Below are 15521 nucleotides of genomic sequence, written 5' to 3' on the forward strand. Positions count from 1 at the left end.
ATGCAAGGGCATTCTTAGAAGAGGGAGCATCAAGTGTAAGAGGCCTGAAATAGCAATGAACTTGATGAATTTGAAGGACAAAATCAACAAAAACAGCAACAGTAAAAACACAGCATAGCCAAAGAAAGTAAACAAAGGACAAAATGTCTAAGACAAAGTCATCATGGTAGGCCACACAGAAACAGTTTCTTTTAATCACAAAGAATTTAAAGGGAAAATTAAAGTAGAGGACAGCTGTGGCCCGGGGAAGAATCAGAAAAAAAGGCCAAAGTCCCTTAAACTAGCATTATTCTATGCTGATATGGAGAAAAGAGGGTAGCTGGGGTATAGAGCCCATATAACAGTGAAAATAAGAGCTAAAACCTGGGTGACACCCAATGTCAGTAAAGTTCGATTTAGAGATTTGTGCCCCAGAAAAAAAAAACAAAACAAAACCCTCACTGCTGCTCTTGCCAGTAGGTTAGGAATCCCAGTGATCCACCCCAACTATGATGTTGTACTTGCCACAGTTAGTACTTGAAATCCAGAGGAAAATGGAGATGATGACCACTTATTTCTTCATATGTGTCACCATTCTCATTTTAAATATACATATGTATATATTCATTGTATTCATGTATACAATATTCATTGTGTGTATACACACACACACACACACATACACAAACATACACACACACACTACCTAATATAAAATTCAATGGCCTGTTTTATATTTTTAATAAATTTTTTTAAAATGTAAAATTCCTGTGTGGGAAGCAAAAAAAGTACCAATGCATAATTTAGTCCTTAGAGGACGAAATTCATCAAGTTCATTGCTATTTCAGGCCTCTTACACTTGCTGCTCCCTCTTCTAAGAATGCCCTTGCATGGGTCTTCACAAGGCCAGCTCTTCCTGTCTTAGACTTCAATCAAATATCACCTCCACAGATAGGTCTTTTCCATTCCTTACCTAAAACACTCATCATCAAACCTACCCCCCTCCCCCCCGCCAAGTCACTATCTGTCCCTTTAAACTTTTCTTTTTTCTTCATAGAACTTACCACTTACAAATACTTTATTTGTTTTATGTTTCAAAGGCTTTGTAACATTTTAATTTGGTCTAAATTCTTTTGTCCAGGGGTATCTGGGTGGCTCTGTCGGTTAAATGTCAGACTTGATCTGGTCTCAGCTCAGTTCTCAGGTTCATGAGCTTGAACCCTGTGTCATGCTCTGCACTGACAGTGTGGTGCCTGCTTGGGATTCTCTCTCTCCCTCTCTCTCTGCCCCTCTCCTGCTCATGCTCTCTCTCAAAATAAATAAATAAGCATTAAAAAAATTTTAATTCCTTTGTCTATCAATCTAAAAGACAAAGTTCATTTCTTTCCCAAAGAATCTAAGATTTTAGTTAAGTACATAGTATATACTAAACTTCAGAACTCCAAAAACACATTGGGTGAGGGGTTTTTGTTTTTTGGTTTTGTTTGTTTGTTTTTAAGTTAGTGTGTTCTCAAGGGGCTTCAAACGACTTTTCCTGAACTGTTTATGAAAATGTTTCTTGACACGTGATTTGGTAGGGAAAAAACCATGAGACTTCTAATAATATTGAGCAAACATTGAGCTTATACAAAGGGGAAAAAATGGGGGTGCCTGGGTGGCTTAGTTGGTTAAGCATCAGACTTCGTCTCAGGTCATGATCTCACGGTCCTTGGGTTTGAGCCCTGTGTCAGGGGGCTGGAACTCAGAGCCTGGAGCCTGCTTCAGATTCTCTGTCTCCTTCTCTCTTTGCCTCTCCCCTACTCATGCTCTGTCTCTCTCTCAAAAATAATTAAACATTACCAAAATTTACAAAGGTGAAAAAAAGTGGAGCATAAGACATACCATCTGTAGAGTGCCAATGAAATAGTCCACGCAGCACTTTTCATGTCTCTGCACAATATCACTCTGAGGTGATGTTGTTACCACAGTTGTAACTCAGAGAGGAGCTAGCAAAGATCTGAGCTGTCACATGGCTGCATAGAATTGGACATAATGACCATTGATCATCAATCTATGTGCTGTTCACCAGACAGCATAGTATCCCCTTATTTAGATGAAATGGTGACAATACAAAGAACAATTTTAATTACTAATGTTAGGAAAAAATTAGTAATTCAGCTTATCAATGGTCACATTAATTGTAACACTCCCTTCTTCCATTGATAAAGTTAACTAGTAGAAACTAGGATAGAGATGCTTTTCAAAGAGTGTTTGTGATGAAGGAGGCCCAGGAAGGGGGGGTGGGAAATAAAATAGTTTGCAGCTAACTATACCCTGCAAGGAAGCATTGAAAGCGTTATCCATCCAGGGTTGAGCAAAGGGAGTTTAATTCCTTTGGTGTTAATACCCAGGAATTCATGCAGAAGCCTAGAGTGAGTATCTTAAAATGTTCAGAAACAAGCAATCTTTGTTTTTCCTTTCTTAACAAGAAAGTAAGCACAGATAGATTGGAGCTCTTTCAGGTAACATTTACGTTAATGGATCAATATTTTCCTTTGGCAGAAAATTGTTATGCTTGCTCTTAATGAGCATATCAAGGAATTGAGGCCAGAGAACCTAGTGTTTACCCAGCATCTAAGCAGGCCAAGTTTGTTAGTGAACTTGTGGTTTCATAAACCACATCCAGAACATCTCCTGCCCCTTTCTTAAAAGACAGCCTAGTGACCTAGTGAGTGGCCATATTCAGTTAAAAGTGGTAAAGAAAAGCCAATATTCTTTTCATCTCCCCTCACCAGAACTTGAGATTTCTTATTCTGTACTTGTTTTTTTAATAATAATAATAATAATAGTAAATAATGCCAGTAGCCATCATTTATCCAGAACTTACTATATGCCAGGTACCATGTTGTTATTGTGTTAGTTTATTTTTTTTTTATTTTTTTTTTAAATTTTTTTTTTTCAACGTTTATTTATTTTTGGGACAGAGAGAGACAGAGCATGAACGGGGGAGGGGCAGAGAGAGAGGGAGACACAGAATCGGAAACTGGCTCCAGGCTCTGAGCCATCAACCCAGAGCCCGACGCAGGGCTTGAACTCCCGGACCGCGAGATCGTGACCTGGCTGAAGTCGGACGCTTAACCGACTGCGCCACCCAGGCGCCCCTGTGTTAGTTTATTTAATCATCAAACAATGATCATCTCTGAGATAGGTATTAGAATTATCCTCATTTTATACATGAGTAAACTGAGCTAAAAGTTACAAGTAAGCAACTTGCCTGATGCCACTTGAGTAGTAAGAAGCAGAGTCAGGGTGAACAGCTTAACCCTTAATAACTGCATTGCATAATATGGCATAATAAATGCAGAATTTCTTTGAAAGTGTTTCTGTTAGTGGCCAGCAGTTTTCAAATAGCCATTTATTATTTTCAATAATAATAATTTATGAACTAAACCCTCCTCAATTTCTCTTTAATTAATACTGTTTTGATCCCCCCTGAAACAAACAAACAAACAAACAAACAAGCCAGATCCCAAGTAAGTGCTGTACAAAAATTATCCCACTTAATTCTCATAATAATTTTAGGACACTTAGAGAGGTTATGTAACTTGCCCAAATGATCAAATTGATATCAGGCTGCTGAGATGAATTTGAACCCAAGCTATCCTGAGGCCAGAGGCTGCGTTGATAAGTGCCAACTTCTGCCATTTGAACTAGCCATTGGAACTATGTGATAAAAATCATAACCAGGTCAGGTGTTCAGCTCAGTGGCAGGTAGTGGTCCCTCTTTTCAACAGGCCATATACCGTATATATATTCAGCTGGTGCTCAAGTGTGGAAACCTGCCTGATAAACTCAGTCACTAGGCCCGAAGAATTCAAGTCCCTCAGATCTGCTTTTCTGAGTTGTATGGCTGCATAGCTGTAGTCACTAGAGCCTGACTGTAGCTGTCAGCTTTACACAGCTTCGCAGGTTAGTGAGGTCTACCAGGATCTTTGCCTTTGCCTTTGCGAAATGGTGAATTGAATGTATGTACTGAAACTTATAGTTGACGATAACAATTAGGAGAAGTCACTTAAAAATAAAACTTATTTTCTGTTCTATAATGTAGTGGTTACAGGCCTGCTGAGGCGTCTCATGCTAGTCACTTAGTGCCTGTGTAGATAGATTTGGGCAAGGTGATGAAACCCTCTATGCCTCCATTTTCTTTTCTTTTCTTTTTTCAGTAGGATAATAACAGCTATATTACAGAATATGGAAAGCGTTAATATATATAAAATAAATGATTGATAATGTGGTTAGTGCAGGAACTTGAACAGAATGTGTTCAATAAATATCAACCCTTATTATTGCCTAAATTGTCAAGATAGTACTTTGACTCTTCCCTTGTTATAAATTTTATGCTGCTGGGGTGCCTGAGTGGCTCACTTGGTTAAGTGACCGACTTAGGCTCAGGCCATGATATCACGGTTCATGGGTTCTAGCCCCGCGTCGGGCTCTGTGCTGAATGCTTGCTCGGAGCCTGAAGCCTGCTTCAGATTCTGTGTCTCCTTCTTCCTCTGTCCCTCCCCCGCTTGTGCTTTGTCTCACTCTGTCTCTCGACAGTAAATAAATGTAAAAAATAATTTTTTTAATTAAAAAAAAATGTTTTACGCTGCTAAAGTAAGCTTTGAAAATGAGCTAGAGTTCAACTAGCTGACAAATCAGAAAAAATAAAGATGTATTTTAAAATCTGATATTTACATATCAGGTCTATTATTTATAACTCTTTCTTATAGTTTGCTCCTGTGTTAGATTATCTAAAGTTTGATTTGGCATTTGCAACATTGTTCAGTTTAGAGCACATCATGGTAGATAAGGAGGTAAACAAAAAGAGAAAAGTCATGGCTCCATTACTGGCAAATAAAAAGCAAGCAACCATAAAAATTCTCAACCCCTTTAAAGTTACCTAGGTTTATGAATAATCAAGTGTAGAGAATGAGGGTTTTCCTTTGAGAGGTAGAATGAGAGGTTTTCCATTATTAATGCCATTTCTTTCTTTTTTAAATATAGCAATGTTGTTAATAACATCTTTTTTCAACTTTATAACTTCCAAAAATCTTGGATCGATTTATTTGTTTTTCCTGAACATAGCATTTGTTCATTTCTGCTGATTTAAACATAATAATTTACTTTTCATTCAAAATTATTTGTAAGACTATTTACAATCTCGCAGCTTCATGAGCTACAGTGGGCTATAGTGAAGCTGTATAAAGACAGTGAAATCTTGAGGTGCCTGGGTGGCTCAGTTGGTTAGGCATCTGACTTTGGTTCAGGTCATGATCTCATGGCTCATAAGTTCGAGCCCCATGTTGGGCTCTGTGCTGACAGCTCGGAGCCTGGAGCTTGTTTCAGATTCTGTGTCTCCCTCTCTCTGCCTCTCCCTTGCTTGCACTCTGTCTCTCTCCCTCAAGAATAAGTAAATATTAAAAAGAATAATAAAAACAAAAATAAAAATACTGAAATTTCAGAATTCTCTACATTCATAAGAGAGAAATGCATTGTGATTGTATAAGTTCCCTGATGATTTTCCATTTGTATGACTTATTCTCCTCACAAAAAGCACTTTTTAAAAAACTGTTGAAGTTGCCCCAAATGCATCTCCAGACAATTTTATTTTATTTTTTTAATGGTTATTTATTTGTTTTGAGCGAGAGAAAGAGTGGGGGAGGGGCACAGAGAGGGGGAGAGAGAATTCCAAGCAGGCCCTGCACTGCCAGCACAGAACCTGATGTGGGACCTTATCTCATAAATGTCAGATGATGACCTGAGCAAAAATCAAGAGTCCAATGCTGAACTGACTGAGCCACCCAGGTGCCCCTCCAGACAATTTTAAATTGTATAGGTTATAATCCCTGTAGAATTATTGTTCTATTTCATCTTGTGAGGGAGTTAAAATGTAACAGGAAAATGCATATTTGTAGCAAAATAAAATATTCTAAACAAAGTAAATTTTCTTTGTTTTTATTAACATTTCTCATAAAAATCATCAAATTTGTGGGGGGAAAAACCACAAAACCCTCTGCATTCCACTGTGTTTCATATATTTAACTCCAACCAGCCATATCACAAAGGTAAGCCATTGACCACTAAGAGAACTAGGTAAGAGACTGGAGGTAGTCAGTGGAAAATACTTATTGAGAAGCTTGTACTAGATAGTGAAGATCCAGAAATGAATAATATCTAATACCTCACTCAAGGTGCTACTTACAACCAACACAAATTCATCCAACCACTGGAGAAGAATTATCCTTCATTATGAAGCAGTCAATATATCTTTAAGTGATTGATCGGATGTTACTAAATGAGTGTACATTAAAGGTATTTTTTACTCTTTGTGCTCTCTTTCTGAATCTTTATCAAACACCTTTTGAGAATAAAAAGACTATAGAAAACTATAAGGTACAAAATCATAGCTTTCAAAAACTATTACATATTACGATAAAAACTGGAAATCATGGCATTGTTTATCTTCTTAAAACTGATTTTATTGTGCAGGTTTTTTTGTTGGTTTTCAATGTTTAAACATTTTAAACTCTTCACTTCAAAAGGTCTCTTTCTGGAAGGTTTCCTCCTTCTGCTTTAATCATTATATGCCCTGTTGAGCTAGTTATGTTCCAAAGGTTAACATCATTCAAAGTTATTTTTGATTTTTTGAAATAATTTACTTAAAATATTTCTGAAGACAGGCATTCCACAAGACATACGCATTGCATTAACAGCCATTCTATCACAGAACAAAACCTTCCTAGTTAATATTTCTTATTTTAGGATCTTAGATCTTCATAAAGTTGTCTCTGCTTAGACTCAGCTGTGAGCTCCAACATAAGTGATGCTACGTGCCAAGTATTGTTTTGCGTGTTGACTGACGGGCCACATTTCATCTTTCTAATGACCATTTGATAGCAAAGAACATTGAGTCATATGTAGAGCCTTTCTACACTGGGTAGAAGTTTCTAAGCCTTCTAAAAATAAAGACAAGTCTGGAGTAACGTCATATTTTTAATGCCCTGAGTTGGTTTTATTACATAACTTAGCTATAAATACTGCCAATGAGTCTCTGTTTCAAAACTGTATCTATCTTTCAGTACAAAAATGAAGGCATATGTCCTTCACAATATAACTGTTTTATGAAAGGAGAGGGAAAAAAATTCTTTCTGATTTCAGTTTCAGCTCTACCAGCAAATTTTGTTTCTAGTTGTTACAGCAGCATTATGCATAAATATAGGCCTATTGATGCCTTGAGTTTTTGTTCAGATGAGGGTGTATAGAAAACAACAGAAATGCGTGTAGCTTAATTTCTTTAAAAAAATTTTTTTTTTAAACATTTATTCATTTTTGAGAGTGAGAGAGACAGAGCATAAGCAGGGGAGGGGCAGAGAAAGAGGGAGACTCAGAATCAGAAGCAGGCTACAGGCTCTGAGCTGTCAGCACAGAGCCTGACGCGGGGCTCAAACTCACAGACTGTGAGATCATGACCTGAGCTGAAATCGGATGCTTAGCCAACTGAGCCACCCAGGCACCCCCATGTAGCTTAATTTCTTGAACAAGAAACTTTATTGCATTACAAAAGCTGGGATTTGTTTGTTTTATAGATAGTGAATACAATTTAACTGAAAAGGATTATAGTCTTCTCATCAAATTAAACCATGGCTATTTGTGTTTTGCTTTATGTTTCTTTGTATGTATTCTAATATGGACAGCCTTACAAATGACACAGTTTCAAAAGGCATCTTCCTTATCCAAATTACTGCTCTCCTGGACTTAGTTCAGGGATATCTGAAATCCCATAATTCCTTTGTCCATTCCATGCATTCTTTTGTCCCATTAAAATGTTAATAACTCCAGACTGGTTGACACAGGTATTCTTAATCAGGTAGCTAGTACACTTGGGAGTCTTTTTACTAGGAGGCTGGATACTTGAACTCATTGATAAAATCTTTTATTTTCTTGCAACCAGACGAGGAAGGAGAATGAATCTGCTCATAAAGTAGCATGGGAGATGCCATTGTGGGGAAACTCAGACACTTTTGTTTGCAGCTGACCCTGTATTTTATGTAAAACATTTGTTTAATCGACAATGCACTCCCTAAGATATTTAGTACTTGTAAAATACATAGAGCCACCCTACAAATACAGTATCGGTTTAAATTTTCTGTTAGAGCAGTTTTGCAGAATATAACTATGGTAACCAGCCTTAGAGATGATACCCAATGACCCCACCTCCCAGAATTCACACTCTTGTGTAGTTGCCTCCCGCACTGTACTGGGGTTAGTTTACTACGTGAACCATAGAATATGTGTCGCTTCTGAGATTAGATCATAAAAGTCTTTGCAGCCTCTGTCTTGGTCATTTTCTTGCTCTCTTGGGTCACTGGCACTAGGGTAAGCCAGTGCCATGTTGTGAGTGGCCCTATGGAGAAGTTCATATGTAAGGAACTGAGGCCTTCAGCCAACAGTTTCATGAGTGAGCTTGGAAGCCAATCCTCTAGGCTAGTAAGCAAGCCTTCAGATGATTATAGTCCCATCCACGTCCTTGCCTGTAACTTCATGAGAGACCTTGAACCAGAACCACCCTGCTTACCCAATCTCAGATTCCTGATTTTCAGAAACTCTGCGAGATAATAATAAATGCTTATTGTTTTTAAGCTGCTAAGTTATGGGACAAAAAATGTGTTACCTTGCTATAGATACTGAACAATTGCCCATTCATTAATCACCAGAATCTGTCAGCTGAAATGCCTGTGAAACATCATAGTTTATAGCATGAAATTTCTGCCAAATAACAAAGTATAAACTAAATGTAATAAACATAAATGCTTAGAAAATCCGGGCAGGTTGTGGCCATGACAAACTGAAGACTGTTCCCAAGGCCTAAGGATGGAGACAGCTATAGATATTTGTTGGGAATTGTGGGAATTTAGGTTGCCATGTTGCTAGATCTTTTCATTTTTCAAGGTATAGTATATATAGCTCAGTCTCTTCCCAAGCACCCATTACACTCCAGATAATTCGACCAGGCTAATCACAGTAAGTCTGTCTTATCTGCCAGCTCAAGAATGGGCATGTGATCTAGTAATAAAAAGAGTGTGAGGAGAAATCTCTTAGGAAGCTTCTGGGAAAGATTTCTTTGCTTCAAGAAAAGAGGCACAGAAAGAACAAGCCTTTTCTCTTTCTATCTAGTTGTAACATCTTGTTATTTGTTGAGAGTTTAAGATGCAGCCAACATGAAGATGAACAAGCAGAGAGATAAAGAGCCTAGGGCTTCAAGGACACAGTAAGGCACTGAAGCCATCAACCCTGGAGAAATTGGTATTTCCTATTGTAAGATGTCATAAAATCTGTTAAAATGCCTTCTTTTATGGCAGTTGGATTTGAGGTTTCTTTTACTTGAAGCCAAAAGCATTCTAACAGATACACTAGGGAAGCTGGTGATCCATAATTTTATGGATAAATGACTGATTTTTAAACATTTTGTTTTAACGTTTATTTCTTTATTTTAAAAAAATTATTTTTTAACGTTTATTTATTTTTGAGACAGAGAGAGACAGAGCATGAACGGGGGAGGGTCAGAGAGAGGGAGACACAGAATCTGAAACAGGCTCCAGGCTCTGAGCTGTCAGCACAGAGACTGACGTGGGGCTCAAACTCACAGACTGCAAGATCATGACCAGAGCCTTAGTTGGCCGCTTAACCGGCTGAGCCACCCAGGCGCCCCACGTTTATTTATTTTTGAGACAGAGAGAGACAGAGCTTGAACGGGGGAGGGTCAGAGAGAGAGGGAGACACAGAATCTGAAACAGGCTCCAGGCTCTGAGCTGTCAGCACAGAGCCCGACGCGGGGCTCGAACTCACAGACCGCAAGATCATGACCTGAGCCGAAGTCGGACGCTTAACCGACCGAGCCACCCAGGCACCCCAAACGACTGATTTTTAAAATGCATGAAAATTAATTTAAAAATGATTCTGTACCAAATAAAATATATCTGGATGGCACATCCATCTTGCTGGGTGCTGGTTTGTGATCTCTCTTGTAGTCACCATGCTACCATATTATAAAAAAATTTATAAGCTCATTTGCATTTTATCTGAAGGTCTCATTTGTTCAGTGACTGTTTATTGCCTGCCATTTTGGCTGCTAGAAGAAAGAGGAGGGTCCTGATAATTGTCTTCACACACTCAAATGTTAGTCATTTGCTCATTGTCTAGCACTTAACAAACTGTTTCTAATTCTCACAACTTTGTTAAGTGGAATTGTTCTCTCTATATCACAGAGAAGCAAACTGTATTTAGAAAGGTTAGTAGTGAATGATGGATGACTAGGAGCCAGGATCCCTTTTTCCTATCTCCACCCCTACCCACATGCATTGCCTCAGGCAGTTCATTCCCCAGAGGACATTTTTGCATTGAGGACAAACCAGGCAAATGCCGGCCCTTTGCAATTAGCTGGGGTTTGACCCCAAACCCCAAAATATTTTCCTAGTAGCTAGGCCAAACAGGTAACCAGTTTCGGTCTCTCCCTTTCAACCTCAACCCATAATCAAATCTCAACATTATGGTTAAGAATCCAAAGATGAAGTGAGGAAAAACACTAAGCATAAGGAAGGAAAATAGGGCATTGATTATTTATGTGAATACAGACGTATTTACATCTTAAATGATAATAGGACTCTAGTAGTGTATACTAATTACTATTCTTGGATCTGCCCCTTCAGCAAATCTCTATCTTGAAGGTCCTTTAAGAGAAGTGGGGGAGAGTCTTTAGTGCCCCCTGGAGGCCAAGAAACAAAAAACTTAATAGGGACTTGAACCCAGGTCTAATACTAAATCAGTAGAACAGAAACAGAACCACAGCTAGGTAAAGTAGGTTTCTGGCTCAATAGCAGAGATTTTTCCAACAATTTGGACTTTCTACAGATGGAGTATGCTGGCTCCCAAGTAAGAATTTGCCCCATCAGTAGTTTTCAAGAAATAGCTGGAAGTCCACTCATCAGGAGGTTTTGGGCAAAGATTTCTGCATTTGACAGAAAATTGGAGCTCTAAGTCTTTTTCAGCATTGGGTTTTGTGATTCCCAGATCACTCACGAGCAGTTCTAGTGTTGCTTTTCTTCCAATCTGTTTATTCCCACTTGCAACTGAGGAATTGAAAATCACTCGTACTTTGGCAAACTCCTCAGGAAAAGTGTTTTAACCCAAAATACTTAGTGTTTCATTGACTTTTGGGGATCAAACTTGTTGAGAGGTAGAGAGACCTCTGAGAGGACAAACTCTCGAGTGGAGCTTAGAGCAGCCTCATGATTGTCCCTGACCCAAGAGAGGAATTACTGAGGTATACTAAGAGACACAAGCTTGGTGGGATGGGAGCTCTGAACAAATTTTCCTGCTTTGTTCACAGGTTTTCATGGGGTGGCTAAATTTGAGGGGTTAAGAATTCAAAGGCAGTTACTGATAATATACTACCATACTATAGTTGGCATTTATTGAGTACTGTATTCAACAGTTGGTGTGCATTATCTCAATTATTCCACACAGGGATTTATCATGCAAGTACCATTACTGTCCCTTTTGTCAAGCCTTTGGCTTAGGGAAGTAAGGGAACTCATCTAAGATCCTCCAGTTAGAGCTAGAGCCAGACTGAGCATCAGTTTGATTCCAAGGCTGAAGGAACTATTTTTTTGAGATATATATGAAATTCATGCTATATATATATATATATATATATGCGCATATATATATATGTATATATATATTCCTTATCTACTAGTGTGTATTATTTGAGTAGTCCTGAAAATGAATCCATAGAATTAGTTTCCATATAGGGTTTTTATACCAAGGTTAGATAAATTTTATACCAAGGTTAGATAAATTTAAAAAAATAAATCAGAGGCGCCTGAATGGCTCAGTTGGTTAAGCTTACAACTCTTGATTTCAGTTCAGCTCATGATCTCCTTGTTCGTGAGATCAAGCCCCGAGTTGGGCTTTGCACTGATAGCATGAAGGGATTCTTCTCTCTCCCTGCCCCTGCTTCACTCGGGCTCTGTCTCTCTCTCAAAATAAATAAACATTAAAAAATAAATAAAAATTTTGGGGTGCCTGGCTGGCTCAGTCAGTGGAGCATGCGGCTCTTAATCTTGGGGTTGTGAGTTCAAGCCCCATGCTGGGTGTAGAGATTACTAAACATAAAATATTTTTAAAAGATCAGCCTGATAATGTCTTATAATTTCAAATCTCCCACAGTTCCTACACAGGCTTTCATATTTGATCCCCACCCCCCTTTTATATGAAAGAGCAATGCTCAGTGTTCTTTTAACACATTTCTTGCACTTGGTATTGTACAAGTAAATGCTGATTTTATGCCGTAAGTTCAAAAACTCGTAGCTTTTCCAATACAGGCAGTACCCAAATTGCAAATGGAACTTTTCCAAAAGTTATTTTGCATACTGGTTTTTGGAAGTCTGTAAAAATAATATGCATAGTGGTTGTATTTCCAAATAGAACAACACAAGAGCTCTTCAACCCATCACATATGTGCAGTAAAATCATCTCCTAAACAACCATAAAACCAAATGTTTATATACATAAAACATAGTTGGCATAGGAAATACAGATATGCAGATATACATGTATCCCACCCTACCCCTCAAGACTGCCCACCCTTCCTGCTGTGATACGAGCAGGCAGACTCCTCTGTTCACTCTTCTAGGTTTTAGGCCTTGAGGCTGTGGGTAGTGGAACTCTGGGGACTGAAATCAGTGAGGTGGCAGAACTGACAAGGGGTATTATGGGGACCTCCTGGGGCCTCCTAAGTGTTGTGGTGGGGAATGCCTGCAAGGTGTCAAATACTTGTTTCTGTCAGTTCCTTTTCGTTGCTCCTTTGTTTCTGCTGAAGGGATTGCAAGACAGGAAAAAAAAAATATCAGCAGTGGGGTTTTTGTAGTTGTTACCAGATGGAGTTGCCTCCCCCTTTCCTTTGGCTTTGATAGAGGTAATGAGAATCTGAGGAGGGTGCTGTGGCTAGGTAGTGCCTAATCCAGGCAGAAGGAGAGAATTTCTCCTTGCAAACACCCCTCCTCCCCACAAACACACACTGTGCTGTGGTGGAGGTGGGAGAAAGAAATGCATTTCAGGGATTGGATTGGGAATTGGAAATCCTAAACATCTGCATGTTGGTAGCAGCAAAGAGGAATGACAGAAGAGAGAAAAGGAAGATATTAGCAGAAGAGGGAAGTAATATGTAGAGCACAGGTCTGTTTAGGTCATACTTTGCCTGTAAAATAGAGGACAAAGCCCAAATGGAGGCCCCTAAATTCACAGTCCAACTGCCTGAATGCCAGTTTATTGTGTAGGAAAGATATTTCAAAATGTAGATGATTAAATCCAGATGTGGAATTTTCTGTGGGTAAGTCCACTTTGTACATGTCAGCTTTATAATCTGTTAAATGTAAGTAGGCCTTGGGAAATCTCAAGCTCCTCTTAAGTCATACAGGGGGCTGGAGGAGAGGCCAGCCTGCCCAGGCATCTCTCCTCTCTGGAATTGAGTTCCAACAATCTTCCCTTTTACTCTCTTCTCTTTCATTATTTCCCTCTCTTCAAGGTACACAAATGTGTGAGAACTAGGTTTGCCAGTAGACCCCCCACAAAGTGTGAAAACAATTGATGGAGGAGCCATATAGGTGAGGGAGTGCCGCAGGATCTAAGCAGTCCAGCCAGAATCCCACAATGAGCTTTCCCTGCCCAATCAGGTGGCAGAAGGTGGAGAAACAGGTGGACAACTCCTATTAGAATTGTCCCCTATTATATCAAGAATCTGTGATTGGTGAACCCTAAATAAATAAATCAAACTCTTCCAGAGAGCTATTTCATCTTTCACTCTCTTTTACAAGTACCATTTTAACTATGCTTTTGGAGCCAGGAAAGTATCAGTAAAAAAAACCAAAATAATGCATGAAAGCATCTTGGATAACAACATCTTTTTAAAAATTGTTTATTTATTTATTTTGAGGGATAGAGAGCAAGCGGGGGGGGGGGGGGGAGAGAGAGAGAGAGAGAGTAAGTCCCAAGCAGGCTCCATTCTGTCAGCACAGAGCCTGACACAGGGCTCAGTTTCATGAACCATGAGATCATGACCTGAGCAGCAATCAAGAGTCTTAACAGACTGACCTGCCCAGGCGCCCTTGAAAACATTTTGAATAAAGATTTGACAAATACAGTCTGGGATTCCTAAGATTCTTTTTACCCAATTCATTGTGAAATGAAATCAAATATTTTGTTAAATAGTAGTGGAGAAAAAAATCAATAAAATGATTCATGAAAGTTAAAATGGATTATTTGAGCGAGGTTGGGGAATTAAATCAGTTTCTAATTGAAACCTAGGTTTTAACAATAAATGTTTAAGTTACGCTCACATTTTCTTCGAGGTACATTATATTATGGGGCAATATGGTCCTGCAAATGGTTACCAGAAAGTAAAATATTACCATCTCTTTGGCCTTCCTGTTCCTTGTTTAACTTCAGTGGCATGGTCAGGAACAACTGAAAGGAGAAATCCTAAAATATCCAGCTCCAGTAATTAAAAAAAAAAAAAAATTCCAAGCCAACTTCTTTGGGGAGGGGGAGAGGGGCTGTTGAAAGGCTCTACTAAGGTCAGGCCAAGCCAATACTGCAGCTTCAAAATTGCCAGCAGTGGGGCCACTTTGGAGAGGCAAATGTGTAGGCTTAAGTCCCTTGGCCTGTAAAAACGAGGCAGGTGTTAGAGGGATGGACTTTTGGATAGGATGGAGACCCGGACGGATGAAGTCTTCTCTGGTTAGAAAGGAAATTTGGTATTAAGAGGGCCTCACTGAATCCCAGTAATAACCAAACAACTGGTGTTGTCCAGGGCACCCGGTGGAAAGTGGGAGGCAGGAAGTAGAAAGGCTCAAGCTCCTTTCCCTGGGTCAGTTCAGGAATTTAATTTCAACAAATGTTTATTGGAGTCTAATAAGTGTTGGGCACAGTGTTAAGCACCGGGATATAAGGCTAAATCAAACGTGGTCTTGTCCTTGAGGAGCTCACACTTCAGTAAAATGTCTTCAACATTCCTCGTGCTTTGTTAACTTTTATACTGGGACTTGTCAGGGGAGAGTTGTAGCTAAATCCATCCACACTTCTCTTCTGAAGATTTCAAAACCAGGAAAACTAGACAAGGGCATGGGGGCATGGGGGTGGAGGAGAGACGGCTACAGGGACTGGTGCCAAGCTTGGGAGCCGCCAGACGCGGGGCTCTGGTCGTGTTGCTTGCCGGCCAGGGGCAGCCAAGACCTTCCCCCGCATTGGCATCCTCGGGCTTGGCTCCGGCACAGCGAGGCTGCGGCGGTGCCAGCAGCTGGTCTGGCCCGGACGGCGACAGCCGGGAGCCCGGTAGGGGCCAAGCGGAGAGGTCCGGCTCCGGGGCGAGACTGCGCGTCCCGCGCCCGCAGCCAGGGGGCAGAGTTTCCGGGCTCTAGCCACCGCTGGCTACCTGGGGCTCAGGCCCCACCACTCCCGGC

The sequence above is a fragment of the Prionailurus bengalensis genome, chromosome B1 (genome assembly GCF_016509475.1).
Source record: "Prionailurus bengalensis isolate Pbe53 chromosome B1, Fcat_Pben_1.1_paternal_pri, whole genome shotgun sequence".
In the NCBI taxonomy this organism is placed as follows: Eukaryota; Metazoa; Chordata; class Mammalia; order Carnivora; family Felidae; genus Prionailurus; species Prionailurus bengalensis.